Source organism: Chroicocephalus ridibundus, chromosome 9 (assembly GCF_963924245.1).
Source record: "Chroicocephalus ridibundus chromosome 9, bChrRid1.1, whole genome shotgun sequence".
Taxonomy (NCBI): domain Eukaryota; kingdom Metazoa; phylum Chordata; class Aves; order Charadriiformes; family Laridae; genus Chroicocephalus; species Chroicocephalus ridibundus.
The window spans coordinates 31,884,956-31,905,120 of NC_086292.1; the positions used below are offsets into that span (position 1 = coordinate 31,884,956).

The following is a 20,165-nucleotide window of genomic DNA, read 5'->3' on the forward strand; positions in this document are numbered from 1 at the left end:
CCAGTCCTTACCTGAAATGTCATCTAAATGAATATACAATGAGAGAGTGTGTGTGTGTGCGCGCATTTCCATATGTGTTAAGTCAGAGGGCAGAAAAAGAAAGTTGTGAAGAAAGGCAGAATTCCTTATTCTAGTACCTATACCTTACTGCTAGATGATAAGTAACGTATCCAGAAAATACAGGCAAGGGGAATATGTCTGGTTTTATATGTCTGTTCCATATGCAGTATGATTCGAATAAAAATGAGTTATTTAATTGAAAGTCTTCCGTCCCTTCCTATTCATTAATCTGTGAGGTAAATCATTCTGTGCTTGTGCTTAAGGAGCTCTTGATGAAAATGAGGAGGTTATTGTTTTGCTCTCAACCATATAAACAAACAGTCCTTATAAGTGGCAACCTTGGAAATGGATGTGAATGTGGGCTTTTACTTATGAATTCATTTATTCCAAACCTTCTTGAAAGACATCGTTATTGGGGATCAACTCTCATCTACTCTGCAGTGAGTTAAAAGCACAATTCCAAGAAAATGTTATGATTTGTATCTGGAGGTGATATGTTGAGATTTTTCCGATACTGTGGAGGTTTGGAAATCTGGTAGTGCAGGAATTGTACTTGCCAAGGATCCGAAACAGGAGTAGCCTGAAGCTGAAGCTATTTGTGTCATGAAAGCCTTCTAACAAGACGGGTGGTAGGCTGCACAAAATTTACAAAGATATATGCGTTTTAACAATGTTATGCATTTGAAGTATGTTCACCGCAGCTTCTTAGGGTTAAAGTGGTGTCATAAAGTGTCTTGCATTAATTTCATTCCTATTTAATTCCTGGTTTTAAAATATTCATGTAATGACAAATCTGACTTGAGATTATGAATTCATACCATATAAAGTTACAAAATACAGTTTCTTGATTTAAGAATGAGACACCAGTTTTTACGAATTTTGAAGCAAATGTTAAACGTCACAAACTTTTGGAGTGTGATGGTCCTCCTCTGTTTAGGTGGGCTTGCTGCTTAATGCGTTCTTAGGGTCGGATCCCCTTTGGCTGAATGCATATGTGGTTTCCATTGAACTTAATGGGAGCTACGGCGAGGCATCTGAGGGCAGAATTTGACCCTTACATTTTTGGTGAATATTTGAGCTCATGCTGACTGAGATTGACGGTACAGGAGACTGAAGTCCTCTGTATATCCGCAGGCCAGGCATTGTACAGACAGCTTCCTTGCACAGCCTTGCCCATGAGCTCAACCCTGGCCTGGAGCGACCACCCTCTCTAGAGGTGGTAAGTAATTTGGTATTTATGCTAGCTCAGTCTTGGGCCTCTCTTGTATAGAGGCTAACCACTGTACATGGTGGTTTGTAACGCTCCACCTGGAAATCAGCTGAAATCGCCCTATATATTCTGTATACAGCAGTGCCATGTGCCGACCTGCTAGAAGAGTCCCATCTCCGGTTCCAGTACTCGACACTTTTTGTAAGGAAGATTAAATAGTAACCACAGACCTAAAGAGTGTAGGAAATATGCTCTTAAGCTATGCCAGACTGATAGTGTTGTCATCATTTATATCTCAGCAGGTGCTGTGTGTGAGGCCTATGATGACAAAAAGATGTATTCATCAGCTGTGTTAGATGATTAGCTACTCTTCACCATATATGGCCTTTAATCTAGTTAAGACAGAAATTAGGGTCCCAGCATCTTCTATGTTGAGAACTCTGGGCTGCTTTAAGAGAACTGTCAAAGAGTAGTTCCCTGATTTGTTAATCAGTTGTCATGCAATTGCTGAAGCATGAACAAAAAAGTTCCCTGAATAATGGGAAGATAAGCTTGCCCATTAAGAAAGGATTAAAATAGAAAGAGCAATATGCTGTAATTGGCATGATGAAAACGCAGGCTACGTTTGCTAACAAATATGTATGAGTTTTCATTCAGTTTTGGTTGACGTTCTTTTAGAATTCATTCCTGTTATGACAAATTCTCATAGAGCAGGAATTAATGCAAATTTTGCATCTTTAGCATTTTGGCATCACGCACGATAAGCATTTTTTTTTTTTCCTTATTGGCTAGAATTTTTTTTATTATTGAATAGAAGAAGTAGACATCAAAATTCCCAGTTTTGGAATGACTTGGAAAAAAAATAATTTCATAAAAACACCTAAAAGCAAAAACTACAACTCAGATCTGTGTTCTTAGTAACTAAAAATGACAAGGAGTTTTTGTGGATCAAGTTGGTCTAGAGTTTGCCTATCACTCTGTATCGGTATATATAGCATAGCCAAATGAAGCTGCATAGAGTAGGATTTCTGCAAAGAAATTTCAAAAAACATTCTCACAAACACTTTGTGAAGTGTATATGTCTTGTCTGCACTACTGTTTAGAAATATGGATGAAGTCTTCCTATTCCAAGTTTACAATGTATGGCATATGAGGGTGTTGACTGACTGTAAACTAGCACTTATTTCTAATGACCTTTTGACTTAACTGGTGGAGTATAATGCCAGAAAGTTTGGCACATTATGCATTTGAAACATCAGATTAATCCTTTTCAGACTTATCCTAATAGCCGTTTTAATTGTGCACGTTTTGAAATTGGTGGTGGTCTGCCTCCACTACTTGGTACTTCCTGGTCTTACTGTTTGAGATTTGGGGTATATTTCACCTCCTTCTTGGCATTAGTCGGTGACAGAAGTGTTCTGTCAGTCGAAATGGGAGTACTGTGCTGATGACAGGTGCTTAGGTCATTTCTCAATCAAGTAATAGTTCAGTATTCGTACACATGCAATATAATGCTGAAGAAATATACGTCTTCCATAACGTAACTAGCTAAATAAAACCTGAGAGATTTTCACTTTTCTTGATACAACCGATTTTATCCAAGTATGCTGTCTCATTAGCTACTTCTCCACATCCTCTCTTTATCAGAGATGGAACATTACAAAACCTGCCGTTTTTAAACAAGGAGTGTAATACTCTTCTAAGCAAACAAAGGGAATACATTTTGTCCGCCCCAAAATGCAGGTTTTTCATCAGTAGATTAAACAGGCTTTTGAAATAAAAATTCATGCCTTCTATCTGTTCTATCTGTAGAACTATTCTCTCTCGGGCTCACATAGGGGTTTGTTAGGTTAACCATCACTTCATATGACCTTTTGTCTAGCTAAGTCAGACGGCTGAAGCCAAGTCCTATCTCATCTTCCATACAAAGTGGGACTTTTGGTGTTTCAGTTCTTTTTTGACTCAAGAAAGATATTACTGACACTTAGATTCTTTTCTGATCATTTAATTTGCACTAATATTTGTAATACAACCCTCTTCCTCTCACGTTTCATGCTCTGAATAGAGAAGTACTCAAAGTGAATGGTAACTTTGATGCACAGCTTCAGCCTTTTTGCAAATTCAGACAGGCGTCATTGAGCCAGTGACAACAAAAATCTGAAATTCTGGGGAATGGAAGGCTGCAAAGGACCTGGCATTTAGTACCTCCTGACTTGGGTTTATGCTCAGTTCCAAAGTGTGTAGTATTTCATTTCTGGCATGTTAAATCTAAATCTTGCCACACTTCATGCAATGAGTTTGATGGCCTCTACCGGACCACTTGTGACTCAGAACTGTCACACAAATAAATCACCTTATTTTTCTCCAGGATGTTTTTATATCCTGGGCGCTGACTTTCTTAAATGAATTTGACTTGACTGCCTATCAAAGTAAGGGGTGGTTTCCTGCGGATGCACCCAGAAGGTTAATATTGTAATGAATCCACAATGTAATGGAACCTTCTTTCTCTTGCTATTTGAATTGCAATGAACCACACTCAGAAGCTTCAAAGGAGTTTGATTACATAGCTGGAGTTCATATCTGCGTAGAGGTCCAGGTACATTCAGTTATTTGCTTACCTGACATTTTTAAGATAGGAAAAAAATGCATAGATTTTGCAAGCCTTCCGTTTGCATGATTTTTCTTTCCATGTCTCCAGAAAGCCATGCAAGAGCTCCTACCATCCATTGGTACCTTGTTCTGCAGTAGAAAAGCATCAGGGACTGTAGCTCCCCATGACAAATACTTGTCAGTGCAGAGGGAGGTACCTGTGGCGGTGCTCTTACCTGGACTAGGTACTACCAGGTACTACTTTCCAGGTGCTACTTTGACCAGGGGCTGCTCTTGCGTTCAGCTTTCCAGTGGCAGTGTGCCTACAGATCACTGTCACCAAACGGTGTGGATGGTGGCCCTTTGTGAGCTGAGTCCAAAACTGTTTGGCAACTGCCTACTTCATGCACTTAGTCTAAATTATCACCATTTGGAGGGAAAAGCATGTTTCTTTGGGCAGTCCCAGTGATGGATAGCTACGTACCTCAGTTCCTCTGCTTTGACCAGCTCACTTTTCAGGGAAATTTAAGATTAAGACCTCCCATCCCAGTTTGTTCTCTTATGTGTTTATGATAAGGATTTCCCTTACTGGTAATGGAACTTTTTAGTTGTGCTACTTTGACACTATTCTTTCCTAAATCTCTGAGTCAAGAGAGTCAGACATTAAAGCCGTCTGCAAAATGGTGTTCAAAATGGGGACCTCATTCTACATTCACAGCAATCTGATCTGTTAAGCTGTTGGGAGGTTCAGCTTCATGGAATCATAGAATGGTTTAGGTTGGAAAGGACCTTAAAGATCATCTAGTTGCAACCCCCCTGCCCTGGCCAGGGACACCTCCCACTAGACCAGGTTGCTCAAAGCCTCATCCAACCTGGCCTTGAACACCTCCAGGGATGGGGCATCCACAGCCTCCCTGGGCAACCTGTTCCAGTGGCTCACCACCCTCACAGGAAAGAATTTCTTCCTAATATCTAACCTAAATCTCCCCTCTTTCTGTTCAAAACTGTTCCCCCTCATCTTACTGCTACACTCCCTGATAAAGAGTCCCTCCCCATCTTTCCTGTAGGTCCCCTTTAGGTACTGGAAGGGGCTCTAAGGTCTCCCCAGAGCCTTCTCTTCTCCAGGCTGAGTAACCCCAACTCTCTCAGCCTGTCTTCATAGCAGAGGGGCTCCAGCCCTCTGATCATCTTTGTGGCCCTCCTCTGGACCCACTTCAACAGATCCATGTCCTTCTTCTGTTGGGGGCCCCAGGGCTGGATGCAGCACTGCAGGTGGGGTCTGACCAGAGCGGAGCAGAGGGGCAGAATTCCCTCCCTCGCCCTGTTGGCCACGCTGCTTTTGATGCAGCCCAGGATGCAGGGGGCTTTCTGGGCTGCCAGCGCACATTGCCAGCTCATCTTGAGCTTCTCGTCCATCAACATCCCCAAGTCCTTCTCCTTAGGGCTGCTCTCCATCCATTCTCTGCCCAGCCTGTATCTGCGCTTGGGATTGCCCCAACTCACGTGGAGTACCTTGCGCTTGGCCTTGCTGAATTTCATGAGGTTTTCATGGGCCAGCCTCTCAAGCCTGTCCAGGTCCCTCTGGATGGCTTCCCTTGCCTCCAGCCTGTTGACCCCACCACACAGCTTGGTGTTGTCAGCAAACTTGCTGAGGGTGCACTTGATCCCACTCTCCGTGTCACCGACAAAGAAGTTAAACAGCACCAGTCCCAATGCCGACCCCTGAGGAACACCAGTTGTCACTGGTCACTTTTTGAGTGTGGCTGTCCACCCAATTCCTTATCCAGGGAGTGGTCCATCCAGCAAATCCGTGTCTCTCCAAATTAGGGACATCTCAAACATATGTGTACAGAATACTGGGCCAGGGCAGCCGTACCTTCTCACTACCTGGACTGCTTTGGTGTGGACTGTCACATTTCAGCATGTTACCATTTGTTGTTACCTTCTCCCTGAACTGCCACAGGGTTTGACACTTCTTCATTCTGTGTCAATGCCTGGTAACGTGTGATACTGGCAGAAGCGGCATCTGGCGATTGTGCTTTGTAGATCGTGCTGCGATAGGTACAGCAGTGAGAAAGCCATTGTTAGTGATCCCTGGACTAACTTTGTTCATCCTTTATTGTCTGTGTTTGCTTGTAATGCAAATAGATGTACCTGGGTATCACATTCAGCACTGTATATTTTATATTTTTATAACCCAAGATATATCCAGATTTAACAGAAACTACTTGTCCCAAAACCCTCTATAGATTTAGACTCCTTTGTAACTCTAAGATATTTGCCCCTTATTTCAGACTTGGGACTTCTCTGCTTTTTGTGATTTACTGAAATAGTTACTCTAGTGTAATTTTTCTTAAAAGTGATGTCAGTAGGCATCTCTGTATGAATTCCTTAATTTTGGATGAAATATTCCTTACTTACACTGAAATTATCCTTTCAGTTAATTTCTGTCAGATAAGAAGTGCTTCCAAAGCTAGGCGCTGACTGTAATGACATGAGCTCCTGCTGGAAAACTAAGTAGGGACTGTGTGCTTTTAATTCTTATCACTAAATAAAGGCATTTGCATGAAGAGCTGGCAGCTTTGCTGGCAAAGGGGGGAAGTAAACCCATCCCTTCTGCTCTCTGAAGTCCCACACCCAGCACCTATCCCACCCCTTTCCCTCAGTCCCACGTCAAGCTCTGGGACTATTCCTACCCTCAGCTTGTAGTAGGTGTTGCTCTAGAGAAGTATCTTGGCTCTCTGCACTTCAGTGAGACTTACCTTTGGGATAGGTGGTCAATTCATGTTTCAATTTCACACTGCAGCTGAAAGCTTTCGTTATACCAACGTGATTATACCATGTCGTTCACCAAAGTTCTACAAGCATATTAAGGTTTGCAGCTTAATTGAACCCAAGACCTGGACTTCTCTTTTTCTCTGACTTTACTTTCCACATTATATTTATAGCCACTGCTAAAGATTTCTTGAAGTTCGTTAGTTATTTTGCTTAATTGTATTAAAGGTAAAATAACTGTGATTTTTTTTTTCTGATCTGCTTTATAATTACCTAGCATGTCTAGTGTGCATTGTACTGTCTGCTTCACCTCACGTGTTTCGTGTGCCAGCTAAAGTAAATGATACATTTCTTTCACAAAACAGGAGCCTGCAGAAAAGTGATGGTTAACAGGATCTGCTGTTAGCACCAAGGCCTAAAGAGAACAGGTGAAAACTAAGCCCTGTCCCCTGAGGCCAATAAAATAGCTGTTTGGTCCCCTGTGTGTAACCTCCTAATAACTTTACTGGGCAGCCTTAAAGATCCCTTGGGGGCTTCTCTGCAAGAGCACTCCCTCTCTTTGTTCAGATTGCTTATTAAAAATGATTTTATAATGAAGTTGCCTCAAATAGAAGCTACTTTCCTACTTGTCCTTGAAGCACTGTTTGCCCTGGTGAAGAATCTGAAGATAACTATCTAGGGCTTTTCTCTTGTTCAAAACTTTTACCGAACTACTGCTACACTTGATTATTATTTTTTTTTCTTCTTTCTTGTGAGCCAAAGAAAACCTCGTCATCATCAGCTAGATATTGTACCTTTAATTCTACTTTGAAGCCATCCCTGTAAAAAGTTTGGTTTGGGTGCCAGCATCATCAATCGATCAGTTTTATTCCCTGCCACAGAAAACACTGTGTCAGTGACTTGTTTGTTGCCTGAGAGGGAATGAATGTTGCCTTATTGTTGTGGTGGACAAGTTATTGAGTACAGGGGCAAAGATGAAAGCATTGTCAAATAACGATGAGAGGAGGGAGTACTTTTAAAATCCAAAAATGTTTCTGGCTGGCTTGGGAGAAAGAATATACAGAGTGACAATGCTGTGTTTGAACGTGTGACTTTCATGACGTGGATATAGGTGGAAATCTGTGGATGCTCTGGTTCTTCATGGTAGGTCTATTGCAGTGAAACATTTTCTCTGTGAAAGTTCTGATATTTTTGAGACAGATCATGTGGAAGCAGCTGCGGGTAAAGCATTGGGAGAACTTTTTATTAATGCATGTTTTATGCCCTCACAGAGTAACTGGTCAGAAATGAGACAAATCTGGTGTCTCTAATCTTCTATTAGCGACCCAAAAGCTTGGCTTCTGCCTGGGCCCCAACACTTTTGGCACAGTTGGAAGGAACATTTCGTTTTCTCTAAGGCTGATAGAACAGGCAATTAAACGCGCTGCCCTGGAAGTCCCATGGGGAACTCCGTCTATTAGCTGCACTTGAAGCTAATGTCAGGTCTCTTCTCTGGTTCTGTTCCGAGTATGTGGAGCAGCTTCTATCTACATGGGATTTTTGGCTGTAACCATTAATTATGGACTTACTTCACTGTGAGTTTTCTGGTAAATACCTTAAGATAGGTTTTTCTGTGCCTTTATAACAAAGTAGCATGCAAACTACAGCAAGGTAAAAAACTGCAAATAAGTGAAAATTAATTTTGGCAAATGAAGACTGATAAGCATTTGCAAAATGTTAATCATCCAGTATGAAAGTGTGTGTGTATGTTGGATTACAGTTCAGATACTTCTGAATGACAGTTACCTAGCAAACTGAATTAGATAAGCAGAAGAAAGGAAGCTGTCTTAACTTTTACAAGTCTTTATCTGAGTGTGAGTCCTGAGCCTTTCTATGCCTCTAATTCACATTAATAGAGGTTACAAATCAATAAATTCCAGTTCTGCTCACACTTCATTTCTTCTTCTGGTCTGTCCTGTGTAAGTGTGTAAGATGGGCAGAGACATTCGCTTTCATGTTTAAAAAATGAATTGGAGGCCCACGTTTTAAGGAATGATGGAGTGTTGGGAGAGCATTAGGGGGTTTCTGACATTAGACACCTAAATTCTGTCAGTGTGGTTGATGGATAAAAAGAGATTGTGGGTAGGACTCAAAAATAAATTTAAACTGTTTGTGGATGTAGGCAGTAAATACATTGGGAATGTCTGCAGTGTTCTTTTATACCCAAGTCTTGCCTTATAATTCCCTAGAAAGTTGTTCTTACACCTTTTGTACCCTTCTTTTTTCTATCTGTTAATTCTAAGGTAATTTCTCTGATGTTAGAAATCCTGAATTAAGCCATGAAGACTCTTGTGCCTTGTGCAAAGTACTTGAACAGAGAAAGCGTAGGACTGATCTCAGTCCTATTGCAGCTACTTTCAGGATTCCTGTTAGCTGAAACATGTTTTGATCAGCCCTTAAAACATATCGTCGTCTTTTGTTGTTGTTTTTAAAGTCTCCTGTCTTTAGAACTCTCACAGTCGTTACATGAAGTTCATGTTTCCAGCTCAGTAAGAACAGCCATCCACAATTTCGTATGGTTGTTGGTTACAGAGGAGAACTGTGTTATGGGCTGAATGTAAGCTTCAAAATATGTGATACTCTCCACACTCTAAGTCTTTAATCCAACGCTGAGAGCAGTAGAAGTTACTCTTGGCAAAGTCATGAAGTTAATTTTTTTTTTCCCAGTTTTTGAGTGGTTTGGGCACCAGAAAACCGGCAGATGAGGCTTCTCCAAATCTACTTTTGCATTCTGGGTGTTTTTCAGTGCAAACAACATGAAAACAAATAGAAAGTGTTGCTGCTCACAACTTTCTTCTTCAATATGTGAGTCACGTATTTTGGCTGTGAATAGTCTGGGTCTAGGCAGCTCTAACTGTACATACAGAGGAATACCAATACACTGTAAGCCTTCTGACTACATCCTCTGCAATAATTTCCTAAGAGATAATGGTCCTTAGTAAACAAGACTTGTGCAAGGCTCTGTCAGTTTGATTTGAACAGTTCCTTAAGTCACCTGAGTCTTCGTCTCTGTGAATGGATAGCTACCAAATACAGCAAAGTGTTGGGATTAAATTAGGATTAAAATTAGGATTAAAACATGATCTTTAGGCCTGGTTGCCCATTTTTTCAAAGATCAAAAGTTAAAGTGATTTTCAGAAGTAGAGGGTTTGTTCCCATGGACATTTCACTGCTACCTTTTTTCACATGTTGAGAAGAATCTGTCCTTAGAGCTTTCTGCTCACATTCATTTCACTTCATGGCATGTTTCTTATAGCAGAATACTGCATTTTTGTTGTAGTAGGGCTGAATTCTAATGATTCTAAAGCAAGCTTCGTCATATGGACTCCTCCAAGGTTGGTATCTGAACCAAAAAAAGCACATTTTATTATCTGAATTTTGAAACCAAGGACTGATTCCATCATTCCTAATAGACTCATTTATTTGACAGTGCATTGCTAGGCTTTTGCAGTCGCCACTCTGAAACAACTATTGAACCTGAAAAGGGCTTTTTAATATATGTTGATGGCTAACCTTATTAGGACTGTAAAAATATTGGAAGTTTTTGCAGCCTTTTTCTGAGAACATCAACCTGGATTATTTAAACGTTGACCCTGTCTGGGAACATAGCTTCATGCAGACAACGTATAAGGCAGGTAGTCACTCAAACTCATACTGAATACCTTGTTCTTAATCTTATGACAAAATGATGAGGATATTTCTAAAGTTCTTATTTTAAAAACAGTTTCACTCATCAGAGTTTTTCTCCCTCTAAGTCTCCTAACACAATGAAGTAGAGTAATTAATGCTCACCTAAAAAGGACAAAAAGCCTCAAAGGGCAGTGTGGGTCAGTCTGAAGAACTAAAATTTGTGGTTGAAAAGTAGGAACAGGAACAAACTAGCCCAAAATTAAATAGAATCTCCATGGAATTTGAGATACAGATGTTTTAAAATACTACTTTCTTTTTCTTTCTTTGTAACAGTAACAGTTGAATAGTTTTGAGGTATGTTGACAAAATGCTATGTCTTTGTGTGTATCGGTTAATGCCGGGGTGGCGAGCAGGCAGGAAGAACAGTGGAGACAGCTTTTCAGAAATCTTGCCAGATAGGAGTTACAGTTAAGTAGGAGTAGAGGTGATTCTCAGGTTTTATATGGATCAAAAGGTAGTGACAGATACTTCGGTTTGAGTTTCTGAGTACATAACTGCCATTTGTGTTTGTAATTTGCACGAGGAGTGGGAAGATGGTCATCTGCTTACCTTAGCTATGCTCACATACAAATTGCTTATGCAAATTCTCCATTAAACTGAAAGAAGACACGGTGCCTGGTATTATTTTAGTATAGGGGAGTAGTTTAATTTCCTTTTGTATTTTAATAGTTGTGTTTCAATTTAAAACAGAAGTGCTTTCATGATAGGACAAAAGAACACGTTTTTTCTGTAATGCCATAATGACTTCCTTTCAATCAACTGTATGTGCATTATAAAAGCATAGTTAAAATATGCATGATTTGGCATATACAGATGTGCTTATTAACACACCTTAAAATAAGCATCACAATATTGAAATAACTTTTTTCTAAGTATGTTTTATACAGAGAGACAGACAGAGAGGGGAGTCGGTATTAGTGAGTACCAAAATGACATCCTCCAGTCTGAATACCTTTGAATTCCAGTGCGAATATCCTTTACTACTTTATCGCTTGCTATTATAAGACACTACAGTTGTAGAACCTAGATTTGGTCTTTAATCCCAATGCAGTCACCTTGCCTTAAATTACTGTATTGCCTGGTTTGGGATTCAAAGGAGTAGATCTCACCTGAACAGAAGTGACCGTTTTAAGGGATTGCAGCTGGGACTTCAGGAAGCCTCCTGTCTTAACCTTACTGCCATTAATGATAAAATCCTTCACTCCAATGAAAACAGAAATGAACCTTCAATGAGTTATCGTAAAAAATACAAGCAGTAAATGAAACAGGAAGCCCTGACAAAGAGGAGGATGACTTTGCTGCAAAAACTACGACTGTTGAGAGACTTTGGTGCTATCTGGTTTATCTTCCCCCTGTGTGTATGATAGGTTCTTGTTTAAGGTTTAACATAAACCATCAGTTGCGAGTTGTGGCAGTGTGACTTGCTAAACAAAAGACTAGGCACACCCTCAAAGCAATTTCCTCTTTTTTTTTTTTTTTTGAGGTGTTTACCACCAACTTCAAAAGCCAGTTCACAGCAGTGGTGGTATTCTTGCAGTTTTCTGGAAATTCAAATTAGGCTTTATTTAATCTCTGTGCAAAACGAGTAGGGAAACCTCTGGTTTCAGAAAGCCAGTATACGACCAAAGCCATTTAGTGATTTCCTTTTAGATATAGTCATCAGTTGATAACCATCCTTCCCACCAATGTTTGTCTGAAGAACTGTTTCCTTATCTTTGTTACTGTTACCTAACTGATATGTAGGTGTGATACTTGCTGGCTGCAAAGACAACTTTTACAGATAAGGCAAGTTTCCTGTTTAAACTCAACATTTCTTTCACTCGACCCGTTTTCCCCTTTCCCTCCCTGTATTGCTGGCTTACTCCAGAATATTATGGTACTTGAAGCAGAAGTGTAAGTTAAGGGGTCATCCAAAAAGATGATTTTACATGTTGTTTGAGGACCTAAGGGTACTGAAGGCTGGCTGAAAATAATTTCCCTGTTAAACAGAGCTTTTGGTATTTCCAAAAATATTTCTCTGAAATAGTCTCAGTTTTTTCTGCAGTTTTCAGGAGGAAGGTAAGAAAACCCCTCGTTAACTCAGAACAGGGTGAATAGTCCTTCGCATGGGATGATGGTGACATAACTTTAAGAGCTGGCCTAGGAACAAGGCAGTTCAGGTACTTCAACCTTGTCCTGTTCACATGACTTCACCACCAGCTGTTTTGAGAGTAGATTTCAGAATGAAATCCCGTCCTTGATGAAGCAGGAATGTATATTTCTCTGGAACATATATCTTTGACAAGCAAACAGTGTTGTCACCAAGAAATCCCCAGCCACTTCTCACAGGGAACCTTAGAAAAGAGACACAGAGACCTGGACTTGGGAACAACTAGTTGCGAACTTATTAATATTCTTTGTGAAACTAATACCTGGCAATCCAATTTGCCAAGAAAATACCCCTTACTGCATGTTAATTTGCTGCTTTTCACTGACGTTGGATGGGAGGTTGTATGACAGTCGCTCCAGGTAGGAACCTATCACTTGGACTGCGTTCCTTGCTCCAGGGTTAGACCTGCAGTTAGAGCACAGGTCCAGCCTAGTAAGGGGGATTGTATTCCGGGAAGCGCAAAACTGAGAAGGCTTATGTTGTAGCTACTTATTTTCTTGACTCAAGTTATTGAGTTCCTGGTCTTGAAATCACAAAGCTGAGCATATGAATGTGATTGACAAAGCAACAGAAGACTACCTACATACTTATTTCTAAGGTATAGTGGGTGGGTATTTGTTGTCCAGTAAATCTTAAGTGTTCTGTTGTGTTGGATTTGGCTTGCACATCCAAAATGACTTAATGGTACTGGCATAGTAAGCCTCCGTGATGCTTCTCTCCAGAACAAACTTGATATAGTGCTCTTTTTGACAGCCAAAAGGTCTATTCAACAGTTATAAATTGAATAAGTAAGTGTTAGTTTGATAGGGACCCCTCCCGCTAGTGAGATCTGGGCAATTGTTGAGAGACTTTAATATCCACCGCAAAAGTTTGTAGTACCTGTATCATTCCATTTTCCCTCTTCTCTTTCCTATCCTTTTGCTACTTCCCACGCAAAATCTTTCTTGCAGGCACTTGTCATTAAAAAATGGCTCTATTTCTAAATAGATAAATTACCAAAGTGCAAATATAATTTGCCCAAAGCCAAAAAAAAAAAATTAATTCAGTAAGCTAGTTCTGAGTGACATAGCCAAAAATAACCATTCCCTTTATTAGGTTAGTTCATTGCTGGATAATAAATCCAGAAGAAGTTTTTAATTGACTATTTAAGTAGTTTTAGCTCAAGTTAGTCTTTTCTGCTTTTACCTTCTATTGTTTTCCAGTTTGGTCACTGAAAGCAGTTAAATGGACAGTCCCTTTGGTGGGTTTTATGTGCTTCCTACACGTTTGCTTCAAAATAGTTTGAGGTTATATTTCTATTATGATTTTTGTTATTCCTAGAGGAAAGGAGAAGTAAAAAGAAAGAGGAAAGGATGTAGTTACTATTTACCTGGAAGTTGTACACCAGTTCAATATATTTGCACCTATTAGGTAAGAAGAGAAGCAGAAGCTACAGCTGAAGTCGGTGGTCAAATTGTGTATAAAGGAATGGCAACAAGAACTAAGTGATGGTAAATTTTGTATTTGATCCATTAAAGCTCTTGAACTTCTGTTTCCTTGCAGTGAGACCATAAATCATCACACCACTCCTTATGCGCGTCAAGCTAAGCATGCCCCGATTACAAGAGTAGAGCAGAAGTGCTTAGCCTCTTTCAAAAACGCACTTCTCGGGTATGTCCTGGAGGAATCTGCATGTAACGGCAACTACTAATTTAAACCTGATGCTGCCCATACTCTGAACATATCATATTCATTAAAACATCCCTTTTCTTCACTACGTGAAGCCTTCACTTCCTTAATTGTTGCACTCTTAATTTTCCTCGGGAGATTTTTCCCATCAGAGAAAAGAGATGATCAAAGACAGGTGCAGTGACATAAAGAAAAGAGGGACGTTGTGCACCTTTTGGAACCAGTAGAAAAACTGCCCTTTGTTTTAGGGCCAGAAGAACCTGTTCATTGCAAAGTGGTATAGCTTCTCCTTTATGCCGACAGTGGTACAGCATATACTGTGTTTAGTAGTTTTTCACTCTATTATACAGGTATTAACTTCAGTAAGGAAAGAAACTAGGATCTTACCAGACTATTTGCCAATAGGGTAATACAGTTCTCCCAAACCACCCCATCCATGTGTGTTAGATCTCTCTACTTTGCGTTATCAAATGTAGCACTTGTGTCTTGTGGTGCTTTTAAATTAATTTCCAAAAACATCTTTATTCCAAAATTTAAGAGAGGTAAAAATAAGTCTACCAGCTGTTGTATTTGACCCTTCATTGGTTATTTAATATAAATGTGAATCCTAAACTTCTTGATTTTCAGTTTGTTTCGCAGATGACTATTTATTTATGTGCTTAGTGTTGAGAAAAGTATTTCCATTTCATTTCTAACCATGTGTTTTCACGGAAACAAATCATCTAGTACACATTGTATTTCTATGAAAACACAAGCTTATTAAATGTCAAACAGTTTATGTTTTCATGGCAGTCATCTTGAAATTGGCACGTTCACTGTGTCAGTGTTTTATGATGTAAGCTTAAAACTGTCAGATTGTCAATGTTCAGACATGAAAAGGTCTGAAGTCTCGCACACGGAGGAGGAGAAATTAGGCTCTTGTCAATTAGCAGGTGGTGGTAATTTAGGCATGTTTGTTTGAGGCTTGTATTAAGATAACAGAAACTCCTTAGTCTGAGTATCCTCAAATATTTAAGCTGATGAAGAGGTGGCATCAGTGTGGAAGTCAGAGTCATTTGTGCTTACTAAGAGCTGACTATAAATATCAGGGTTGCTGGTGGAGCTTGAAGTGTCTTTCCCCATTTAACTTTATCGCTCAGCTCATGCATTGCAGAAATTGCTTTAAAAAGCAAGGAAGCTGGAAGAAATAGCTCCACACGACTGTACGTACCCTGTGCTACTGAAGCTGATGGATCTTAAGGACAAGGGTTTCGGCATTGCCTAACCATTTGGGAATTGTAACTGCAGGTTCCTGGGTCACATTGTAAGGGGCTGAAAAATTACTTTCAAAGCAGCCTGGCTCCTGGAAGAGAAAGCAGAGCCTACTGGGTAAGCTTATAGCAAAAAAGTCCTGTGTGGGTAGGGTAGGGCATGTTGAATGAGCTGTCACTTATCAGTGAGTGATCCTTGTTATATGGAAACTGCACTCACATCAGCGTCGGTCACTGCTCTGCTGACGGGTGAGGTGGCATCAGGCTGCTAAAGAAGAGATTGAGAAAGTGTGTGAAGCTTATGGAACAAAGACAATGCAAAGGTCATAGTAAAGAGAATTTTGTCTTCACTGACTAAGATAGGAAATACTTGTACAAGAAAAACCCTTTTAGCCCTCCCGCCCCTGTTGTTCTTACACTTTAAAAAAAAACCAAACACAACGCTATCGCCCTACTGATCTTGACATTTCCAGTATATACGGGTTAAAAGGCAGTAAAATCAATTTTGCTCCTATCATGCTTTGCTATATATTGTAGTATAAATGGATGCTGATCATATGGTTTAATTGAATATGACTCTACTTAGAAATAGCTCATTCTTCACGTGCAAAAATTTTCAGGAGTAATTTGCAGGTATGAGTGCAGTTGCATATGTTACCCTATCACATTATGCATATAATAAGGAAGAAAATAGCTATTTAGTTTATTTATTGTCTCTAAAGGGAAAATGTACACATATTTTACATGCACATTTCAACTATATTTCCTCTTCCTGTGTTTGTAGAAAAGTCTTTAATACATTCCTCTAAAATGAATTTTAAGTTTCACAGTGGAATGAACTAAATGGTTTGTTTTGGTTTGAACCTGAATGGATAGGATTTAAATCCAGTTTTTACATCACACAGGAAATATCTTTCAATGTCTTTTTGACTCTGTTTCGTGGTTATCTCTTCTGTGCAGCAAAACTGAAGACAGTTTCTTATTGTTGGAAAAAGTTGTAGCACTTGACTCAGTAATATGGATGCTCTTAAGTTCCTTACGGAGCTTGCCTAGCACCTGCTCATCTTTCAAACTCTCTCTGAGGGTTATTTGTCTGCGCTTGTGCCTATGTGCAGTCTCCTGAGGAGCTCTGAGAAAACCCAGTTTCCTGGTCAATCCTCCCTGGCTGCTGGGACATCTGTGTAAGACCATGGTTCTTCCCTTCGTGGATCAAATTGCAGAACTCGATTCTTTCATGAGCATCACTTACACGTAACTTTCTAAATTCTGTCCTTACGCATATCTCCTAGCAGCTCAAACTATAGTTAATGACAGACATCCACCTGGTGACAAGTGTAATGATTCGTGAAATCCTAACCCTCAGGGCACATGCTGGTTATTTATTGTTACACGCAAACACAAAACAGAGAGTAAATTTATCACTTTCAGATTTAGGTGACTGAAATGGGTGTTTGGTTATCTGAGAGAGGTGGTGAATGTTTGTGGACGTTTGCATAACAGCCATTTTTCATTTCATCTTCCCGCTAGGCACAGTAGATATGTGACTATAATGTTGTTGCGATTGCCAATATTTTTTTTGAGTGTTGACGTATGTGTGTAAGTGTCATAGGTATTGTACCGCATATCAGAATGCAGGTGTGTTGGTATGAAGCTGTCATTTAATTTTAAACTATGTTCTCCGCTACATTAACAGCGTGACAGAAGGAAATTATAAATTCTTAGCCTCACCCACAAGCCAGAAGATTTATTGGAGATGTATCAATATGCTCTTTATAATGTTCTTCAGTTTGTAAAGGAAAGTCATATTGTTTTCTTTCTATTTCTATTGTATAGCATATCCAGTATAAGAACCTGGCGTTCACTCCAGTACGTAAGGAAGTGCTGGAATTCAGTATTGGTAATACTACCATATATGGGGAAAACGTTTATTGAGGTAGAGGGGAGAGAGGATGTTGTATCTCCTGCACATCATGAAAATGATCGCTGAAATGCAGCTTTTAATGCTCTTCTGTATTACTTTTGTATGGATTTCAGGCTCAAAAGCTACATAGCTCATTATGGCTTATGTTACTTCCATTGCTCGTAGCAATGGAGATCTATGAAGAAAAGAGGAAAACAAAGTTTTCCACACAGAACCCAATTCTTTTGCAGGTGTACAGGTGCAACCTTTTTCTTGTCATTATCTATGCGCGTATGGTCTCTGATTCAGAATTTTTTTTGGCAATTTAATGTACTGCGGTAAAGCTTTCCCTTCCTTCTCTTACTCAAAATTAGCCCTAGTAAACACTAACTTGGGGTGATTAGTTGCAGCGCTGACAATGTGTTGCTTCGCTGAGTAACTTGTAAAAAAAAAAAAAAAAAAAAAAAAGACTCTGATAGTTAGCTCCTACAAGATAACGTTTTCTTTCATATTTGAATATATGGCTTGTCATTTGCTGACAGGCTCTGTGTAAGTGGATCAGTAGTTCCTCGCCGTCATCTCTTTGGTACTTTGAACAGCTCGGCAATCTCTAGTGCCTTCATCCATTTGCACGTTCATGGTGAGCTCAAAAAGCGCGTTTCTACCCTTCTTTTTTTATAGAGTTACATAGAAATGGGGCTCCAAATTCTAGGAGGACATGTTTTTCTCCGAGTCACTGTTTTTGTTCTGCGTCAGTGCTAGTTCATTCTCTACAGTCAGTCAACTTTGTTTCTTCACCCCAAAAGTATCTAATAGTGTTAGGCATTGGTTATTTATGTTTAGGTCATCATAACTTTGGCATTTCTTTTGAAGGTTTAATCTAAACGTCGCTGTCCTTTTCTGTCATTACTTTAATAGTTCTATTTGTTGGCGCTGGCGTTTCCTTTTCCTCCAAGTTTTCATTCTCAAGGGAAATGGGAAAGCCAAGCAGAGGATGCATTGTTTTTTTCTCAGAATTTCAATATATTCTATTTATCTAGCTTTCCTCTTGTTTTTCCACGTTCTTTTGCAGACGTGTTGTTATTAACATGAATGAGAGTGAGTTGTGGACAATGACCCTATTGTGGTTCATATGTAAATGGGGTAGTCTGTGGTTTTGTTTCTTTACATTTGCATTTTTAATGTTATATTTCTTTTTTGTTTATATTTTAAAGAATTTAAAAATTAAAAAACCCCTCACACTGGAAATGTGATGATTTGGCTGGGAAGGCACTATAACAATGACAGTTGGTGCAACCGAGAATTTTGTTTTTCAGCCCTTCACTTACACAAGCCAGTACCAACAGGCCTTTAATTTACGTTGCTAGCATAGAGATGTAGCCACAAGAGCTGCTCTGTAATATCCTTTTTAAACAGTATTTTTCGTCCACCTATAATGAAAGGTGTCTGTTTTATATTGCTGCCCATTCATCATTCCTCGGCCACCTGCTGTCTCAGTCAGTTACTTCTTAAATCTGAGTTAACCTTCTAATGTGATCCTGCTCTCCTTTCTTCCTTGCTCAAACCTATTATTCCGTAAACCAAGCTGTCCAACATGAGTCCAGTCACCTGTGAGCACACCGTGTAGGATTTTAACATCTATCACTTACGCCTGCTGTTCCTCGGAGCAGTGGATTTTCACCACATCTTTATGAACAGAAGAGCAAAGTACCTGACTAACCTGAACTATTCATTGTGTGCGCATGGGTTTGCTTTATGTTTTCCCTCCCTGGCTTAGGACTGCGCATTGTTCTCTAATTCATTCTGCAGTCAAGAATGGAACAATTAGCCACAAACTCTCAAGCTCTGGCAGATGATTAATCAAAAAAAAAAAAAAAATTAACTTTGGCTGATAATGCTACTCTATGAATTATGAGCTGGCTGTAAGCCAGAGAATACTCCTATTGTCCCCTGCACAGACGGCCCATCCTTCCTTGACTCAAGTGCACCAGAAATAGTAAGATTTTTCATCTAATAGAATTTTAACCATTATGTTATTAAGGTTTTTAACTCCTTAGTGCAGCGTTTCTGAATCTTTTTTCAGCCAGCTACAGCGTAATCCTTGGGAGTAAAAAAAAAAAATCCAGAGTTCCTTTGGATTTCAGTATAATTTGGCAGTTGAAGGTGGTAAATAAAGTTTAAGGCATTTAGGTAAACAGCTGCATTGCAAAATCTTACTCTTATAATTAAAAATATTTTAATTAAAAATGCTGGCCACAAAAAATTCCTTTGTAGGCCACTGGCAGTGATTGCGAATCAGTTCCCAACGGTGCTTTGGTATTGACACGTACCCAAGTTTCTGTGAAATGTATATTTATGTTACTTTTACTATTAGTACTATTTTTTGTGATGTTTTCACAGGCCACTGTCCTATGGCTTACCATGGTCCCCAGCCAGCAGGCTGAGGAACACTTGGGCGAGGGGGGTTTTTTGGTTGTAGGGTATTAGTGATTCCAAAAGAACTTGAATGACATTAACAATTACCTGCTGCAAATGTATTTAGTTCTGGGGGAAAGAATCCCAGCTTTGCTTACTAAATACAGTCTGGTTTGCTTACTAATAACTATTATAAACCACTACTCTGAACTTGGATCTGTCAGCTCAGATCTCTAAAAGTCTTTTTGAATGACAGTGCAAATCGGTAGTTCTGCTAGCTGGAAACAAGTATTTCCATGATGAGCCTAGACAGATTTTTTCTTTTTTTTTTTTTTTTTTTTTTTCCCCCTGAAAAACACTGTAATGAAACCCATGCTACATAAAACCTGTTTTCGCTCTGAGGAGGAACATTACCGTGTC

At 39.6% G+C, this 20,165-nt stretch overlaps 1 protein-coding gene across 2 annotated transcripts in view; it reads left to right on the forward strand.

Annotated features, from left to right (window-relative positions):
- The window catches only part of RORA (RAR related orphan receptor A), a 372,218-nt gene that overhangs the window by 260,011 nt on the left and 92,042 nt on the right, over nucleotides 1–20,165 (forward strand). The window lies entirely within an intron of this gene.